The 19,647-nt window shown below is 36.9% G+C and overlaps 1 protein-coding gene across 1 annotated transcript in view; it reads right to left on the minus strand.

Moving 5' to 3' along the window:
• LRMDA (leucine rich melanocyte differentiation associated) overlaps window positions 1-19,647 on the minus strand; it is a 605,242-nt gene that overhangs the window by 265,633 nt on the left and 319,962 nt on the right. The window lies entirely within an intron of this gene.

Consider the following 19,647-nt stretch of genomic DNA (forward strand, 5'->3'; position numbering starts at 1 on the left):
GTAAATAAACAAGGTTCTGCAGGCATTCATTCCTCTCACAGCAAAGTACCCAAAAAAACCCCAAAAAACTAAAAAAGAACATTTCAGTACTTTGTTAAGGCATCTATTCCAAGCCTGATTTTTAATGCTTGCTCATTCCAACAGTAAAAAAACCCTACATATTAATCAACTAAGACACACGATATAAAAACATACGCACAGGCAGGCATTCACAGCTCATTCACCTACCAGACACCTAAAGATATGCTGAGATTGCATGACTTGACAGCTGATCTACTATGCCTACCAGTGGGAAGATCATCACTGTATCTCCTGGCTGGTTTATGGAATGTGATGAATAAGGGAGATGCAGGTTATACTATTTATTCAGCTTCCAATGACATTTATACTGAGGGGATTTCCTCACCCTCCCCCCAGTTTTTGGCAAAGATCGAAGTACAAACCAAGGTCCCTGTTAGTATGTTCCACAGATACAATTACTGGAGGAAAACACAAGTATTATTAGAAAAGACAATTTAACATTCATCAACAAAAACAAGATACTGCTTTTATAGCTAGAACTTACAGACCACTTATAGATCACACTTAGCTCAAGCAACCAAAAGAAGCCAAGCATGTGACCTTTACTCTGGGTACTGCACACTGAACTATGAATATTCAAGTTACATTTTTTGCAACACTGCAACAGTGTATTTCAGTCCAAGGATTCCAAAGCCTCTTGACTTGAAAGGGAGGTGCAACTATCACTTACGCTATTTTGATGCTCAGCAGCTGGACCTGAAGAAAATTTGCCACCTATACCCTGTGGCATTTCTATACCGTTACAATGCATCTATACTACAATTTCTGAAGCTGAAAAAATAAAGGCCTCTATGATAAACATTTTACTGAAATAATCACCGCAGTAACAATCACATGTTTTGCATGTGCCATTAACCAAGAGTTTTGGGGGAAGAAACCTCAATTCAGTCTACATGAACTGTTCACCATTAAAAGCTGTGCTAGCATGCTGCACTGAGCTAGCTATTTCAGCAAAAGGTCACAACAGACTTGGTTTTGCCAAAGTCAAGATTCGAGGAGAAAGCAGCAAACATCTTAGACAGTGCTTTCCACCAAGTACCTTTAAAAGGCAAAAAAAACTCAGAGGAAGTAGCAGTGAGTCTATCAAGCTGTTATGAGTTTTCATTTCAGTTTGACAAACCTAGTTTAGCAAATTCCCCTTAAATACTCTTTATTATATAAATAGTGGATTATTTCCAAACCTCACATTTCAATGTATGACTTTGACTTGCCAAAAGAGTTCAGAGAAGGCCACCTCCTTGTCAGCACCACAGAGCCTTATGGGATGTTAATAGGTCCTTTGTGAAAAAACACTGCTTGGGCTCTGGTCAGTGTCAGGATCAAAATACACATTGTTCTTGAGTTATGTTATGCAAATATAATACCCTTATCATGAGAATCAGCAAATGGTTGGCAACTGGCAAGGAGAAGAAAGCACACATCCAAAACTGCTGCAGGGGAGGCATAAAACAAAATGACAAGCCATGAAGTGGGACAAAAGGCCTTGAAACACTAGAGGGAGTTGCCTATTGAAACAGCCTTTCTTTCACAACCCTGGGCTGAACACAAGGGTACTAGTTTCATAGATAGGCAGAGAAAATTGTGCGCAAATCTCCTTACACCTGTCTGGTTTTGATAATTTTTGCCATGTAATGTTATTAGCTGCTCAGTTAAAAAGGAGCCATGTTACACAGGGGGTTGCTTATAATTGCTGTTTTCATGTCATCAGAGCAGTGTGCACTTGGTGATTTAATCACCTAAATTCAGAGTCCAGGGAGATGGGAGGAGTTGCCACAGTACAGAGAGAGGGTGTAGCCATTAATATAAATTTACAGCCATATGCTGTTTTCCCATTCATGAAATTTTCCTTTTCCATCTTAAGCAGAAGAAAAAAAGAGCACCAAAACAAAAATGGTAAGATGTGGCAAAGAAATAGAAAAAAAATGTGTTTGCTATAATTCAGTGTTGCTACCTACTGAATACTACGCAACAGTTTCTACAATCATAATATATTAGGAAATATTGCCCAGCAGTTGCACTCCAAAGTGTAAAGGTTTTAAGTACAATCCACACAATTGGTTTTATGGTACAAACTTCAGCAAGTCCCATACCTTCCATGAGCCTCAATTTCCCATCTGCAGATGGGGGATAAAAAAGGATTGCAGTTGTGAATTGGTACAGAGAAAGAATTTTTGAGAATCTGAGACAGAAATCAGTACATAATACTGTCATTTTTATTTTTAATGATGTTGAGCAAGTAGTATTAATGTACTCCAAATATTTCCTTATGAGCTCATTAGAAAAGAGGAGTGGAATGCCTATATATACACAGCATAGGAAGAAGGGCACAAGCAACCTAAGAGACGAGTATAAAAAGAGAGAAATCCCCTAAGAAAGAGAACCAGTCTAAAGTTAAATCTGTACTGTTTTCTCATAGTTCACAGCATTAAAAAAAAAAAAGTCTCTTCATGTTAGTATACTAAAACAAACACACAATCTCACCACAACAATGCAACCAGCCTGAAGGGCTGGTGGCAAGTAGCTGTTTCCCTTACTTTCAAAAGGCTAATAAACATCAGTGAGGTGGATTGCATGTTGCTTGTCCCTGCTCTAATGTCATGAAAGCTGCCCATTATTTCACCCACAGGTACCGTCTCAGTTACCTCATTGCAGGGCTCACACTCTGCTCCCAGAGGAGAGCAAGTGTTGCCAAGAGATTTCCACTGCAATTTTCAAAGTCACATCAAACCGACAAAACATCACAACGTATTCAGTGCCGCCTCATTCAAACAGAAAAAACTTTAAGTTTCCACTGTAATTAACCCTATCCTCGTTAAGATAATTATGATCAAGCTCCCTGTCACAGCTAATATCACAGCATCATTGCCTATGGCTCACGCTTTGCCCTCATTAGCTTACAAAAACACTGCGCTAAACAGGAAAGTGACTCCCTCTGCAAAACGACTTAAGATGTTCTGTAAGTAGACAGTAAATAATCCTTTAGAATATAAAAGTCTCAGAAACGTCATTTTATCCAAGTCCTTTGGCTAATCAGTATGATTTCTTCCAGCTTTCTTTCCCCCAATTCAATCATGGTTTATAACAAAGTTTTAATCATAAAGGAATGTCATGACAGAGATTTTATTTTTTTTTTTTATGTATGTGTATGCATGGTAATTGTCAGCTACACTATTTCATGTGATCCCTCTGGCCTGACAGGGATTTGGTTACAATGAAAGTAAAGAGCAACTCTTCATTTTGGTAATATTTGACAATGAAAATATGAGATTTTATAAATGAAAAAAAGCAGAAGCCTTGCAAGCAATAGACAAAACCTGGTACTCTGCAGTTGTCCTTGTTCAGAAAAACAAGCTGCTCAGAAGCATATGCTACAAAAGAAGAGTTCCTCACATTTCATCCCACCTCTCCATTAATAAGACAGCTGCCTCATACCTAATTGACTTTTTCCTCCTGTTTAACAGGAAAAGAGAGAGCAGTTAACAATATGCAAATGAGAGAGTTTGGGTTTAGCCTTGAAATTGATTTGCACTTTGTTGACAAGAGATAGCCATTAGCAGAAGTTAAAGATGGAGCTGTTACAAAACAAGAGCTTTTAAAAATACCTTTTCCTTGCCTTTAATGTTTTAATAGATTACAGGAGGGCAGAATCAACATGAGAACCCTAGTACTAGATAATTTCAGTATTTAAATAGAAATGCAATTTCTATTTCTCCAGCACCTGCCAGCCAAGGACTATAAAGCATTTTTTTGCAAAACATTAATGAATTACTTTTCAAAAACCTGCTGAGCTTAAAATTCCATTTTGTAGTAAAGCAGAGAGAGGTTAAGTGACTAACAGAAGGTGACCTCCAGCAATTTTCCAAGAGACAAGAAACAACACCCAGAACTCCTGACTTCTAGTCCTTTGACTTAACCCCACCAAAGCAAAACAAAGCACAATAAAAAAAAATGGAAATACGTGTATATATATACACAAGTAAAGCATCAAAAAATGGCCTCAACAGTATTCAAGAATAAAAGAATTTTTTTTTTTTGCCAATCTACTTAGTGATTTTACACAGTTTCCTGCATGATAATAGAACCAAAAAGAAAACAGAATGAAGTATTTAATGGACAGCTCTGACATGACTTCTGGACCATGACAGAACACACACACACCCCCACACACACCCCAAAGCACTCCAGCGACAGTAAAGAGCCTCCAATAATAAACAACCTTGAGAACGTGAACAGAAGACTTCTTGACTCCTTCTTTGGCTGCTGGGTTGGGGAAAAGAGACTTTTAACAGAGACACACCTCAGGATCCTCCCAACCAGACCAGACCAGAGGAAATCCCGAGAGAAGCCCAGTTACTTATAACTCCTTACAGGCAGCAAGAAATGATGGGCACTCCCAGAAGGTGAACCAGACCTTCAGGTGAGGCTCAGTGAAGCACATCTGTTTGGGAAGGATGAACAGAACCTATTTGACAGAAATTTTGCAATGAAATTAAAAGAAACTGCAACATTAAGGTAAAAAACTGTAAGAGCCGTGTCCCATAGGAGTGGATTATTCACCTGGTGAAATAAACTACAAATCCCAATTACAGCTTCCAGGGGCTCACAAAAACATATTACAGTCAACCATTCCGTTGTTCAACCACCATTCTCTGACACCAAGACTCTACTAAAATTTAAAAAGCGGCAAACCACAAACAGCAACAACAACCAAAACAAAAATCATCAATAAAACAAACAACCAAACCAACCAAGCAAAAAAGATAAATTAGCAACCAGACTGACTGTGGTGGGGTTCAATTTATTTTCTAATTTATCTCTTAAAGTTTCAGATTTCACTATGTCTATTTAATGCACCTCTACTCAAGAGAATATCCCATTAATACAGCTCAAACTTTATCCTTCATGTTAGCCTGCTTTTTGCTTAAGTTTTTTATATTACATCTTTGGGATTAAACATGCCAAGATTTTATATTATACTACAGTTACAATTTTGTTTAAATTTAAATAAAATGACAATCAGTGTACCATAGCTTGCGGGAAGGCAGTTTTCACCTAAGCTATATAAAATATTTCAAAATAATACAAAATGGATCAGAAAATGAGTTCTTAGTCATCAAACAAGTATCATATAAGAAAATACAGTTTGCAAAACAGTGCAAAAAAATTACCAAGCAGAGAGAAAGTGACTGTATATAGTCATAGCTTATCAAAGGGCATTCTGGAAAAAAACACCACTAATAGTTCATTTATGCATCACTTCCCTAAAATTCCTAAGTAGAGACTTAAACATCCTTCTGCTAAAAATTATTAGAAGTGTTTGATGAAGAATAGCAATGAGTTAAGAGAAAAACTTGAATGAAAGACTCTTGCTTTGTCTTTTTCCCCAATTTTAACATGGAACTCAATCCTAATAATGGCACTTTAAAATCCTAATAAAACAAATGGCATTAAAAAAAAAAGGAAACACTGCCATTTCCTGAACTTGAAAGAATTCAATGAAGTATTAGTGATTAATAATAGCAAAAGAACATGCCATGGTTTACAAAATGTTTGAAAAACAAACAAACTGTTTTTAAAAAAGCAAACAAACAAAAAACCCCACAAAGAGCTAAAACCCTGTAATGTGTTTATTCTTAAAAGCTCCTCTCAGCTCCATGTGCCAACCATGGAGAACCTATTTATAAACACCCTAAAAACCAGTATTATAATGGAAATATGAGCAAATTCAAGTGCAAAGGCAGTGCCATAATGAAAGCTTTAGTGTATCTTGGATCAATCTGTCACTCTGCAATTCAGATAGTAACTTAACTCCCCTTTTTCCACAGAGAGCGGGGGAGTAGAGTGAGTAGAGTAAAGCCCATTTGACTACCAGAGTTCAGTGGGAAGGGGGAAAAGAAAAGTAATTTTTCTCCCATCTTCCACAACAACCAAGGCTGAGGATTGACAAGCAAATTGACGCACTGCTCAGAGGGCAAAAGATAAATGTTTGATGAATTGGCCATTGCTGGAGGAGTGATGGGCTTCATATGTGCATAATGGACTAGCTGCCGTTCAATTCAGATTGCCTGCCAAGATAAGAAACCATAATGAATGGACCAAGCACAGCCTGTGCCATAAGAATGTATAATCTGACTAGTTTTAATAAACTTAATAAAAAAGATGAAGCAAAGAGAGGCAAAGGGACTGGCCTTTGTGACCAGCTATAAGAGGTGAGGACGACTAATAGACTGCTCAAGCATGATAGCAGAGAATTGTTAATGGACATAATACTGAATCCCTCAATGTTAAAAAATGTCTTTAGAACAACTTAAAGACAGGGATCTACATAGGTGTGTACCACAGACACTGCAGCACTTGTTAATCATCATATGACTGCCATTTATTTATTTATTATTTCCTTCTGCTACCTACCCTGCTTTGTCTTCATTCCCTCCTCTATCCCCTGTGCGTGGTATCTTAGTCTGTACCCAGATCCACACCATACTCCAACCTTTTTTACCAAAAACTCCTCACGAGCACAATAACCTTATAATGATAACAAGACAGAATTCAGGCCCAATTTCCTACAGAAAGGCTTTGGCCATACAACTGCATCACTAACTTTCACTGCCAGGGGAGAAGCATCTTTCACTGTCACAAGTGCTCACACTTCCTATAACTTCATTTGCTTTTGCAAACTATGTTTCCACCAAAGATGAGAAATTTGACAGTACAGTTACAGCAAAAACAGTTACCAAAACCTTTCCAGCACATACAAGACTGTTGCCAGCAATAGCCATTTTGGTCTGGGATTTGCTCTGTTGGATACTGTTCCCCATCTGTACCCATAATCTCTAAATTCTGACCTTATTCAGCCTATCAGCACTATGAAAAGACATGAAAAACAAAACAAAACTGAGAATATTTTACTGTATATGGGTCTATAACAGTCTGGTAATCACCACCACTTTCATGCTGAGTAATAAATAGACACAGGGCCATTTTTGCTTTTCCTTTCTTGTTATTTAGTCACATGAATAACAATGTCTCTCTTTCTGAAGTTTACCAGACATTAAGTCCTGCATCTATGGAAATGCTAAAGGAGTCAATAAGAGAAAAACCAGCTCTGACTTTTAAAGCAGTGGTATTATACCATCTATTTCTTTCTTGAGAATCAAAGGGTGAAAACACACCCTTGTGAGTGCATATAACACACAGTACTAGGTCAAGCAGAACTGTTTCATCCTGTAGGTAGGAAAAAAAAAAAAAAAAGAAGAGGATTGCAGAAAGATTCTCTTGATTGAGGAAAGATAAAACAAATATTGTACAGAATAACAGCACTGTTATGCATGTTTGTTCTCCTGCTTTTGCTTTTTTCCTCTGATGATGAAAAATAAATAAGGAAACAAAATAGTCTGCTTGGGTAAGTATTGTGATTACCACCCTCTTGATGTCAGTAAAGTAGCCTGTGTCATAATTTAAACAGAAATTATTATATGCAAGACAGACATCTGGAATTTCAGTATAAATTTTATCCAACTGCAAAAGGAAAGTAACTCATTATCAAGCAGCTCAGAAGGCTCACACTACCAAAGGAAATAAAGTTTTACGACAAGAGGATCTCTCCTCTCTCTCCCCGTGAGTGAGAAAGTGAGTGCAAGAATAAGACAGAAAGGGAAGGCTCAGGAGTGCTGGGTGAATTATAGACTGCCTCTCAAGATTCACAGCTCTTCGTGGTAGGAGGTTAATATTCTCACATGTCATTAGGTCTGCTGGCTCTACTGATGGCTCATTGAATCAGGCAGCAAATTATTTCCTCATGCTGCAGAGGACACCACACTTCAAAGGGAAGGAGCCAGGGTCAAGACGGCTCTCCAGTTCGATTAATGAGTTGGGATCAGCAGAGGTTGCCTGTAGGTAAGAATGTGACTGAAGCTTTTGACAAAGCTGACTTTTTGAACAGGACTTGACCCAGGCCCCTTACTCCCCTCCCCACCAAATCTTATTTCCAACATTTGCCTCTGACTGACCTGCTCAGGCCTGTTGGGATAGTTTTGACCTCCTCAGTCTTTGTTACCAGACACAGGAGCTGTCTGCCTACATTTGATGTGTCTCTCCCCAAAGGCCACATCAGCTAATCCAGGCTCATCAGAATACTTCAGAACAGTACAGCAAAATAAGATAGAGTAGATTCATTTCAGATTTTTAATTTTTTTCATGAAATTTGTTGAGAAGGCAAAAAAAGGAGAAGATAACTAAAAGATATTTCCACTTTCAGTAATATTAAGAAAGATTTCTCAATAGTGTTATATGCAATTGAGAAAAACACAAAGATTACTAGAAGATACTAGAAGTATTTATGACTTAAATACTCAAATCATGGAAAAGAAGAAAATGTACCACTTACACGGTTCTGCTAAGAACATTCCTACCAAATAATGCATTATATAGAATATTTCTCTTAAAAATTTTTATTTTTATTGCCATAGTAGCAAGAGATTAAAGACAATTAAAACTTAATGGCCACTGCATTCATCTCTTTGTAAACACTCAGTCTTATTTCTCTGAAATACCTGAATGCATGTTTAAATAGATTTAATAAAGTACTGAAATGAGATTAATTGCATTAATGTTTTGGGGGTTTTCTTTTCAATAAGATCTGCTTAAACTGCACCCTTTCTCAAACAAATATGAGTAACTGAGTCAACATGTAACCCACTGTTGGTGAGCTTCCAAAAATCATATCTCTTCCGATGATTGAAATGACAGTTTTCCCAATTACACCAACAAAATTGTTCATACATGCTTCTCATTTGTTATATATTTTTAAATTTTGTTTGAGAATAATTTACACATTTATGTTTCTGAAGCAAGGATCTAGGTTATTCTTCAATATTTCTATTAACCACAGTACAGTATTTAATATCCTCTTCCTAAACATTTTGCTCATCAGTATCCTTAATGCCCAAGGCCTTAGTGCCTTAAAACTGTAACTTTAGGTACTTTAGTAACAATTTACAAAATTTAACTTTTGGTGTACAGTTTGAAAATCTTTTAACGATGTCTAAGTGCAAGGCAAATTTTCACCTTTACTATTCAATGTTTCTTCTGCACTCAAACACCTGTTTGTAAGAGATTTCCTTACTATAACAGACATTTCAGTCCCAAAATCCAGCAAACAGATTATTAGACTGATAAAACTTAGAGTAAAAGCATATAAGGCCTATGCATGACTGAGCCAATTTAGAAGAACTAGGATCCTTTCAAGGAGACTACCTTGTGCTAGACAGCAAATCTTCCACTTGGATGTGCTTTACTCTAAAGTGCAAGTACACACAAGCAAGAGACAGCTTTTTCTTTTGCTTATGCCTGCACAATCTCCAGTGAATTGTACATTATGCAAGTGGAAGTTTGCAACACAAGAAAAGCTGTTAGAGGGGAAACACTTTTTTTTTTATGGGCTTGTTTAAACAAAGTAACTGTGTTACTGGGTCTGTCATCACTGTTAACATTATATCCTGTTTCATCTCTTTCTAGAAAGCCAGCAGCATACCACAGATCATTTGTGAAGTGTGGGCTTGTGTCTTGTGTAACACTTAGCAAGAAGGTATGAATGCCACAGAGAAGGACAAGTCCAACTGGAGTGGGATCTAAGTGGCCAGTCTGATGTTGCCAGGGAGAAAAAAGAAATAGTTGTGTTCAGGGAAAGGAGGAGCCATGCAGTTGATAGAAAACAGAGAATCCCCAACAGTTTCCAAACGTGATCACCTAAGTGTCTGGTTTCTGACAGCACTAAATCAGAAGTGACAGTTGGACTAAGATCAATTGCCAAGACACCTGGACCTGAAGGGGAACCTGCTGGAATTTAAGCCAGGAATCCGAAAGAAGACGGATTCAACAAGGGGAAAGGTGATCTGCTAAGTATATGCAAAGACCAAGTTTTGTATTTGTCCTTGTTTCCATTCATAAAATGAAAAGCTTTCAGTCAAGTCTTACCAAATAGAACTTTGTTTTACTTTCAGGCATGTGTGCTGTTTCAAGGGAATATAGTACCAGTTATGATGGAACAGTGTTTCTCAAGAGGTAAAAAAAACATCTAAATAAAGACAAAAAGAACAAGAAGTCCCATACCTAACTCAAGATGAATTAGAAGGTCCAGCTGCAATGAGTCCTGCTTTATACCAACTTGGATATAGTCCACCTGGGAAACTGTTGGGGCAATTATAGAGTTTGGGAAGGAACTTGTAAACTCATAAATCATTCTTGCAAAGAGCAGAAAGCAAGGAAACACCCCATGGCTTTTGGGAATTCTTACCACACACTGCACTAAGTCAAGCACTTTTGCATGGTAACTACTCAGTACTAATTGTTTGAACAACTTTTCTGTTTTACTGGGCCTTATAGCAATCCTGCAAAAATTTTGATATATAAGTTCAATCAGAGATAAGCATGTTCTTATGTCTTTTTGATTTTCAAAATACTTCCATATAATCTGTTCATTCAATCTATCTGGTCAAACTGGGGGGGGGTTGCCCCAACACCTCCTGGAGAAACAAAAAACCACCTTGGGTCCTCCTGAGCAGCTTCACAAGGACAGTCACCTGCCATGTTGAGGCTGGAGCAATCTGACAGCAAAGAGCCACTCCCCAAAAAGGAGGCTTTTGTTACTCCCCTACACTGATCTGGAAAGAGACTCAGGTCTCAGACCAGGAGTTTTTCCATGCCCTAGGATGAGATTCAACATAAGCTCCTCCTTTAAGCATGGTTAAAGGCAATAGACACTCCATAGATTAAGAAAAGGCAAGCAAAAGGAAAATAACACTGAACTCTGACACCTGGGGTTTCACGGAATCATGCATACACTAATGTTGGAAAAGACCTCCAAGTTCATCAAGTCCTGCCTTTGAAAAGGCTGCTTTATGGTTTCCTGTCATGCCAATACATACAAAACCTACCAAGGGACCAAAAGACTTCAGTCAAAATGATGTTTTAAAACAAGCACTGCTTTCTATCACACCAGCATAAAACAATCCACCTTAAAAACCTGATGCTGAAGTAGTTTAACATAATTAAAATATTTTAAAAATCAGTATATAACTTAATAAAGTATGTATTTCAAAGTTCATTTCAGGCTTTAATTGCTGAGTGAATAAATTTAAAGTTTTAATTGAGAATAGAGGCCTGACTATTTGTGTTGCCACTACCTCCAAATTTTTAGTCAAATTACCTGTGAAGACAAAACCATGACTGGCTGCAATTTACCATGCTTGAATCCACAGAGCATAAGTAATATAACATTTAGTAAAAGTCCAATTACTAAAAAAAATACTCACCTCCTACCAGTTCACTGTGTATAGATAACTGACTTCATGAGCCGTCTTCATGACCTGAATTATAAACCCAATGCCATTTCAAGAAGCATCTACTGCCCCCTCAACACAACGGCTGGGCTTGGCAGTGTACGAGTGCTGGAAGTTCCTGGACATAAATCTATCCATTTCATGCCTACATTGCAGCCATCAGCCTCAGCCATATGCTCACTCTTTTGTCCATAGTGGAATTTGATGACAATTAGATTTCTGAGGGGCACATAATCTGCTCAAGCCACAAAAAAAGGAGGGGAAAAAAAAAAAGAGTAATTTACCTCACACATGTGAATGCACATGGAGTGTTTTGAAAGAAAACAGAAGTGAAATATCACAGCAAGCATGCCCATAAAATATTCTTTACTGACGCAATTAGGCAGTTTGTTAAAAAAAAAAACAACAAAGCAAACAAACAAACAAAAAAAAACCAAACAAACCCAAACCAAACAACAAATAAGCAAAAAAAGAGAGAAGGCACTACTGGATTCCTGAATGCCGCCACAGTGGCCAACAGTGACCCACGGCCAGCCCCTCCCTGTTTGCAGGGACCACATCAAAGCACCTTTGCTGCCTCCTGGCCTTCTACAGAGCAGCTTCAGCCACTTAGGGGAAAAAAAGCTAAGTAAAGGCTTGGACTTAAAACATTAAAAGAAATAAATTGAGAGGATTTTGTCTGGAAACCTTGTCTTGTCCTTACTGAAGGCTAAAATAAACTTAATTTTTGTTAAAATTAAAGCAAAAATTAAATCATCTTATTATGTAATTGGAACTAGGCCTCAGGCACTAGCAGTAAAGAAGGGATTAAGGCCTCCACCACCTGGGTTGTCATTCTCATGGGCCCCATTACCACCCCCTTATTCGTTTTTATAGCCAACAGATTAAAATGCGAGCGTCGCAATCTTTGATCTTTCACTTGCTGACACAAATCCTTTCAAGCCTCCAACGTTTTCTGCTGAGGTAATTAGTACTAATTAAAAGGTTTCCAACAGCCTTTGCTCTACTTTTTCCCTCCAAAGAAATTGCTTTTACAAGTGCCTTCCATCTTTGAAATGTATGCATCGTTCACTTTCTTCTTTATCTGACTCCCAGAGATCAAGTAGATTAGTGACTCCATTATTCCCCAAGACAAAGCCAAACAACAGGTTTTTACTATCTTCCTGACCTGTTGAGGTGCAGGGTTTATATTCAGAAACAAGTGCCTCTGCTTGTATTAAAAGACAGTCCAATTATGCATTAACAGACACAATGCAGGGGTTTCTACATTTAAGAATGGACATCATTGAAAGATGTTGTATTTTCTCAGAAGAGAGAGAGGCAACCGTTCACTAATCAAACTGACAAGTTGTAGGACTAATAACTGGTCTTCCTTTGTTTTCTTTTCTTTTTGTGTGTTTGTGTATCAGGCAAGATGCAAACAATTTCTTTCTCTTCCCCCCCTTACCTCATCCTTTCCTTTCCACTTCTCAAATTATAATGACTTATACACACTTGTAACTTTAAAAAAAATTAAAAAATTGAGTACTACCTTGAAAGATCCTGAAAGCCTAGAAAGTCCTGTCTGAAGTAGTTTTGGTTAGTATAATTAAGTAATGTGTCCTACTACAGGCAAACCAATGGCTAGAAATATCATTACAGGCACTGAACCACTTTTTCATAGTACATCTAAAGTACTAATGAAATGCCAGGACTAAAAAAATTAAAAGCTGCAGAAAAAAAAAAAAAAAAAAGCGAAAAAAAAAAAAAAAAAAAAAGAAAAAAAAAAAGAATTTTTTTTTTTTTTTTTTTTTTTTTTTTTTTTGCATTGAGAAAGAGCTGTGTTTTGAATTTACAGGTTTTCAAATGATGGTTCAATCGACATGGGCTCTATATGGATCATTTTTCTTTATGAAAACCTGGAAGCTTTATGCCTGCTGTGATAAAAATAAATTACACTTCATGCAGCAAAAGTGCTATTCAAAAAAGAGGACAGTTCTCAGACTCTTAAAGTTCTCACTTCCTATTGAAAATGACAGCAGCTCTCTCTCATGCTGTAGTATCTCTGGCACAATAGACCAGAAATCATACACAGAGCCACAAGATGCCGTGTAACTCATCATTACACACACAGGGGTCCATTCTGCCCTCGCCATGCAAGCACAGGGCTCCTGCTGGCACTAATGGGAGCTGCACGTGTACATCAAGGACAGAAACACACCCACAGTGCATACACTTTTCTAACCCCAGATAAGTTAGTTTTAAAATTTTAAATAGCCAGAAAGAAAAGTCAATAAATTGTCTCCTAATCATGCCAGATCTTCTACTTTATTTTCACAACTATCCTCCTATAGTAGTAATTTCTTTTTTGCGTAACTTTCCTCAAGAGGATTTAAAAGCACTACAATCTCATCAGTTGAGCTATATTATGCCCCTGTGAAGTAAGTTTTATCTGACATATCTTGCCCAAGGTCATATGGAAATTATATGACAGGGCCAGGAATTGCACTTTTCAGTATCCTGGTAGTTCCCTGTTTCAACCAGCAGGCCATACTCCTCCTCTATGCATGCACAAGAACCAACAGCTCTACAAGCAGGAGCATGAACTCGCCATTCAGTGATGAAAAGGTTTGGAATAGCCATTGGATTAGCTGTTCCACTGGGGAAAAAAAAGGGATTTCACAAACACAAACCTCAAAAAATGTTTATGGATTCAAAATGCTAAATGAAGAAAGCAAAACCAAAACAATAGTCTGTGAATCACTAAGGCAATAGTTAGCAATAGTTTTAGTCTCTTTGCCTTGTTAGGACATGGCCACCATTGCCTTAAAATGTCAGGCAGTCCCTGCAAAACCAATACAAGTTTAGGGCATACCATATTCAGCTCTCAGTACACACAAGAACAACAGGTTGTATGAAAACCTCAGCTTTCTAAAGGCATAGCAGCCTTTAGAAATAGCACAGCTTCTTCTACACTCAATATAACATATATTGGGTAGAGGCTTTTATGTTTACCGAATGTTAAATTCTCATATTTCAATTAAATTTGGAATTACAAATTCTGAGGTCTTTTTAAAAATTGGAATATGGGACCAGATCATGGGAAAAAAAAAAAGAATCTAATTGAAAAAGTGAATATGTATCTTTCCACATCCAAGATCATCATTTAACATCATTAAATAGAACATGATATTAATATAACATGATAGAAGCAATCAGCCATATTCTCACCTATTGCTAAAGCAGCATATGACTTTAAGGCAAAATCAACATTAACAACCCACTTTCTAAAGAGTCTTTGGATCTTTCATCTTATGAAATCTGAACTGCACAAGGCAATAAATTTTACTAAAAATAAGGCACACAAAAACCCCAAACACTTTGCAGGGCAAAGGCATCTACAGAGAAGAGGTCTGTATGGAAAGGGAGTGCCTGACATGTAGAATCTATTGGCAAATATCTTTTATTTTATCAGAGCCACTCTCATGGACAAAGCTGCACATTATCTCCACAATGTGCAAACAAATTAGGCTTGCTTTGAAAATTATAAACTCCCAATTTATTATGTTTCTTCTATCATTTGACCTTTTCTTGTTTATTCCTGATTTTGCATGTACAAACTGCTTTCATATTCATCAGAGATTCTTTCTTTAAAATTAACAGCCAAAACTATCTCATGAACCAAAAAATTTGAGACCAAACTTTAGGGAAAAGAAAAACCATAATCATGAAGTTCACAATAAAATTACATGGTGGCAGCACAGTAGGCAAAGTTGACACACATAATATAGCATAAGTATGAAAACAAGTGTCACGTTTAATGCTTCAGAGACCGCACAAATGAAGCCATCTCAATATTTACGGAGGAGATCAAAAAGTAAAATGGAAAAATAGGGGGTTTTTTTGGTGAGCAAAATTTGCTTGGCTACATTACAGGTTTTATTTATCTTGGGATCTAAACTGGCCCATGGTTATCAGAACAGGAGAGAAAAGGGACGAAAAGGGCTGTATCTTCCCTAGGTATTCAGTTGTGGCTCTTTCCAGAATGCAAACAGTTGCTGTGCCTTAGGGTTTCATTATTCATCTACTACAGGATGCAGGGACCAGGAGCAGCTGGCCTTTTAACATGTAGGAGGAAGGGAGGGAAAGGCCTCCTATGCAAGGGACCAGTTTGGGGTACTTATATTATACCTTTAATATTTATTGAGGTGGGGGGCAAGGGAGTGATATATTATAGATATTATACCATCTTTTCCCTCCTTCTCCCCCAACACCAAAGGGTAAAAAAATGCATCAATAACCTTCAAATCTGCCCTGCTCTCCCAGTAGACTGGGCATGTGTTGAAAAACCTGTAAAGAAACATTTCAATTTGAAGTTTCCAAGAGGTAATTATAAACAAGAGAAAGAGAAAAATATTTTTGAAATTATGAAAAATACCCTGACAGTGACTCCCTTAGACTCACATTTAGCCCTTGAAAAATATTCTGCCAAAGGGTGCATTTTGACAGGGAAAAGATGAAGAGTGGAGAGAAGAGGCAGCAGTCTGTCATAATTGATGACACTGCAATGCAAGCTGAAGTCAAGACTGAATATTTACAAAATTCATTCAGGGTGAGATTTTTAAAAGGGGAAAAAACCCAACAGCAGACACAGATGGACCCAACCTATGAAAACATAGTGGGATTACAACAGACAGTGCTATACAGTCAACATAATGACATCACACATGCAAAACAATTCAAGGGTCATTTTCATAATTCAGAATGGTATGAGATTCAATATAAAGAATATTTTTGTAGGAATCTGTATGTCTTTGGATATATATTTTTTTTAATTAATTTTAGAATAACACTGCTGAGTTGAGTCCCTCTGGCCATAGTACGACTTCAATGTTAGAAATTTTCACCCCAAATTATTAGTTTAAGCTGAGCTCATACCACCAATTTGCAATGTTACAGTGTAATATAATTAAGTCAATCTGAACCTAGACAGCCACATTCTTATGTTCCTATTCTTTGCTTTTATTGTTTGACCTCACCTCCTCCTCCCTACAGCTACACCCCGACTCATGCAATCCCATGGTTAAGCAGTTCAGGGATATGATCCAGTGAAAACTGAGCTGGAAAGAAAGGTAGGAAGTAGAAGAACTGCAGAAAGCTGAACTGCCCCAAGTAGTTACTGAGGACTAATCTATTGATAAAGCAAACATATTTTCTGTAGTCCTGGTCCGGCTGCCAGGGAGGAAGTTCTTTCCAAGCAAATTCGGCTGGCAGCTCGCCATCAGATTCAAAGCAGAAGACAGGTTCAAAACCAATTGGAGACTACACTCGCCCAATTATTAGCAGTGAACTGTCCGAGGTCAGGGCAGAGGTACATCAGTAAAACAAAGCAATTCTGTTCCCTGTTCCACAGGGATCCAGAAGCTCATCTTCAAGACTTGTCAATCCGGCACTTTTCACCAGTGCTGACTTCACACTTCATTTAAACAAATATGACTAATCCTTCTCCCAGAGGAAATGCACTGGATCTATCTTGCTACCAGCAATACCAGTCGAGCCCAGATGTGTGGGAGATAACAAGCCATCCCAAGGTGAATCATCCAGCACTTATAAAATGAATCGGAATTTAATAAACTACAAGAGTAGACAAAGTTTGGACTAGTATTACACAGGCATCAAAAATATGCCATAAAATATACTTCTTATGTAGGAAGCATTAAAATTCACAATTTAGCAATGCAGCTATTCTCTCTCTTTACTGTGCATTCTAACTACATGACAAATTGAGAGTCCCATATATTTATATACAATGGACAAAGCTTGTTTAAATAAAATAAATCACCAAAAAGCTATTTCATCTAATCCTCCCATCACTAACAAACCTTCCCCCAAAATTCAATTTTCCACGTCACAAAACTGTAGAATTTTTTTTCCCAGAAATGGTAGATCTAAACTGTCTGGTGAAAAAAACACTTTGCGTGTTCCTCCTACTCATTATTTACAAAAAGAAAAAAAATGGGTACAAATACATAACAGTAAAGCACAGAAAAGAACATGAAATAGGTGTTTTCTAGTCTTGGGAGCCACACTTTTTTTTTTTTTTTTTTTTTTTTTTTTTTTTTTTTTTTTTTTTTTTTTTTTTTTTTTTACCAAGGCCATTCACAAGCCCAGTCACCCAGATCTGCTTTGTATTTCTAATTCTTCCATTAATCTGCAGACAGAGCCATTGCAAAACATCCAGGCCATTAAATTGCTTACAACTACTATAGTGCACCTCCAAAAAAGTATACAGGGAGTCACCCCTTCCATTTCACTAAAAGTAATCCTAAACAAATTCAAATACCACTTCCTTGCCTGACAGGAAAGGCATATGACCCTGAAAAGAGAAATTATGTTTTCAGGTTTTCCAAACACTTCTAAGTGAAGAAAGAAGAGTAAAGCTAGCCTTTAAAGGAAGGTATTAAAGGAATTAAAGCTAAAGGAAGGGTAGTTTCTGCTAAGCGTTTCATTTAAAGTTTGTTTGCAGGTATCTAAGACATGATATGACTTCCCCCACCCCCATTTCAAAATGGAACATATGTAAAAATAAATTAGAAATTGGTCATTATTTTTTCAATTCTCTAGTTTCTTAGCACCAATATTTTAATGATCATACTGTCTAATAAATTGGGTGGAGCAGTATGAAATCTTTCATTATTTTCCTACTGATTTTTTATCTCATTTTTATTGTTGTCCAAAATGCAAATTCACCTATATCCAAGACTTCAAGTGTATTATTTAAAATAAATAAAAAAAGAAGGTAATTTTCAACTTTTTATGCAAAGTGGTCTTAAAAATGACAGATGATGTGTCAGGTTTTTTTTAGAATATTTCACAGTTAAGGACAAGAATTTTTAATTTGAAGAATAAGCACAAACAAGAACATACAGAAATGCCAAAACCATAAAATAAATGCTGCAGCCAGTACTAAGATACACACAAATTCTATAATAAGAATCTTTGCATATTCTTTTCACTTCAGTCTTTATGACAGACATGTAACAAGAAAATATTGCAAAGGCACAATATTCATCTATAAATGTTGCAGTAACTATATTTGAGCTTGAAAAAGCAGCTGGTAAGATTTTCAGTCCAAGAATAGAATTACTCTCAGAGTGAATTCAGTATGATTGCATGAGGTTTGCTTTTAGTTGCATGCACTACCATAAACTTGCTCTAGATCCTGACTTATGGGAATTTTATACCATTTTAGTCATTTGAATTTTACTGTCAGTTACTTTCAGTTCTAAAATATTTTTTAATCCATTATTCTTAATCAAGATAATGATTTTTCAGAATTCTAACATCTTAGCATCACACTATATTGACCACCTCAGAGTTCCAGGTGTTTTTCCATGAGCAGTTTATTTGTATTCCATAACTAAAGCATAAACATTCCATAACTAAAGGCATTCACAGTGCCACACACAGATTAGACTCTGCTCACTAGTTCCAGGTAGAGCCTCCTTAGTGAATCACCAAGAGGGGCAGGTATCACCAAGCAGATTGCAGAAGAAATACTCATGAATTACACTTTCATATTATCCTTGAAGAAGAATAGTAGTAAAGCATACTTATTCAGTGTTTTAAGACAGCTTCAAATGATCAGATGCAACAGACATTTTCTTCTGAAAAATCAAAAAGGATGAGATAATGCGTTTCAAGGTCAATCGAAGCAAGGGTGCATCAGGAAAAAAAGTGTATTTAAACCACAGCAGATTTAACAGCTTAACCAATAAAGCTACTCCAGCCTTCAGTCAATGGAAATCAAAACAATGATTTCAAACTATTTTATTCAATCTGCAGGCAGGATTACTAGGTGATAAAGCTTTTTCCTTCTTTACTAAAGAAGTGAGTATTTCTCCTATTTTTAAGATTTCTTTCAGTAAATTAGCACTTTTTCAGGACTTCAGCCACAAGAACACAGACATTCTTTAAAGTCTGTAGCTTTCTGTTCCTGTATTTATTACCACAGAGCTCAAATATTGACATGTACGCTCACTGGAAATCTGAAAATGCAAGGAATTTTATTAAATTTAGTAAAACTCATTTTTAAATCTCCATCAAGCCCCTCTGAGTATATAAATGGCCCTTGTATTTTTCCTTCCTCTAATGATGCCATTTGCTAACATAAGCAGAACAAATGTAAGATGACCCAAAACACAATAAATTACTACATTCAGATTCTTTATGATCTTTGAGGTTTTTC

The sequence above is a fragment of the Onychostruthus taczanowskii genome, unplaced genomic scaffold (genome assembly GCF_017590055.1).
Source record: "Onychostruthus taczanowskii isolate IOZ18803 unplaced genomic scaffold, ASM1759005v1 scaffold22, whole genome shotgun sequence".
NCBI lineage: Eukaryota > Metazoa > Chordata > Aves > Passeriformes > Passeridae > Onychostruthus > Onychostruthus taczanowskii.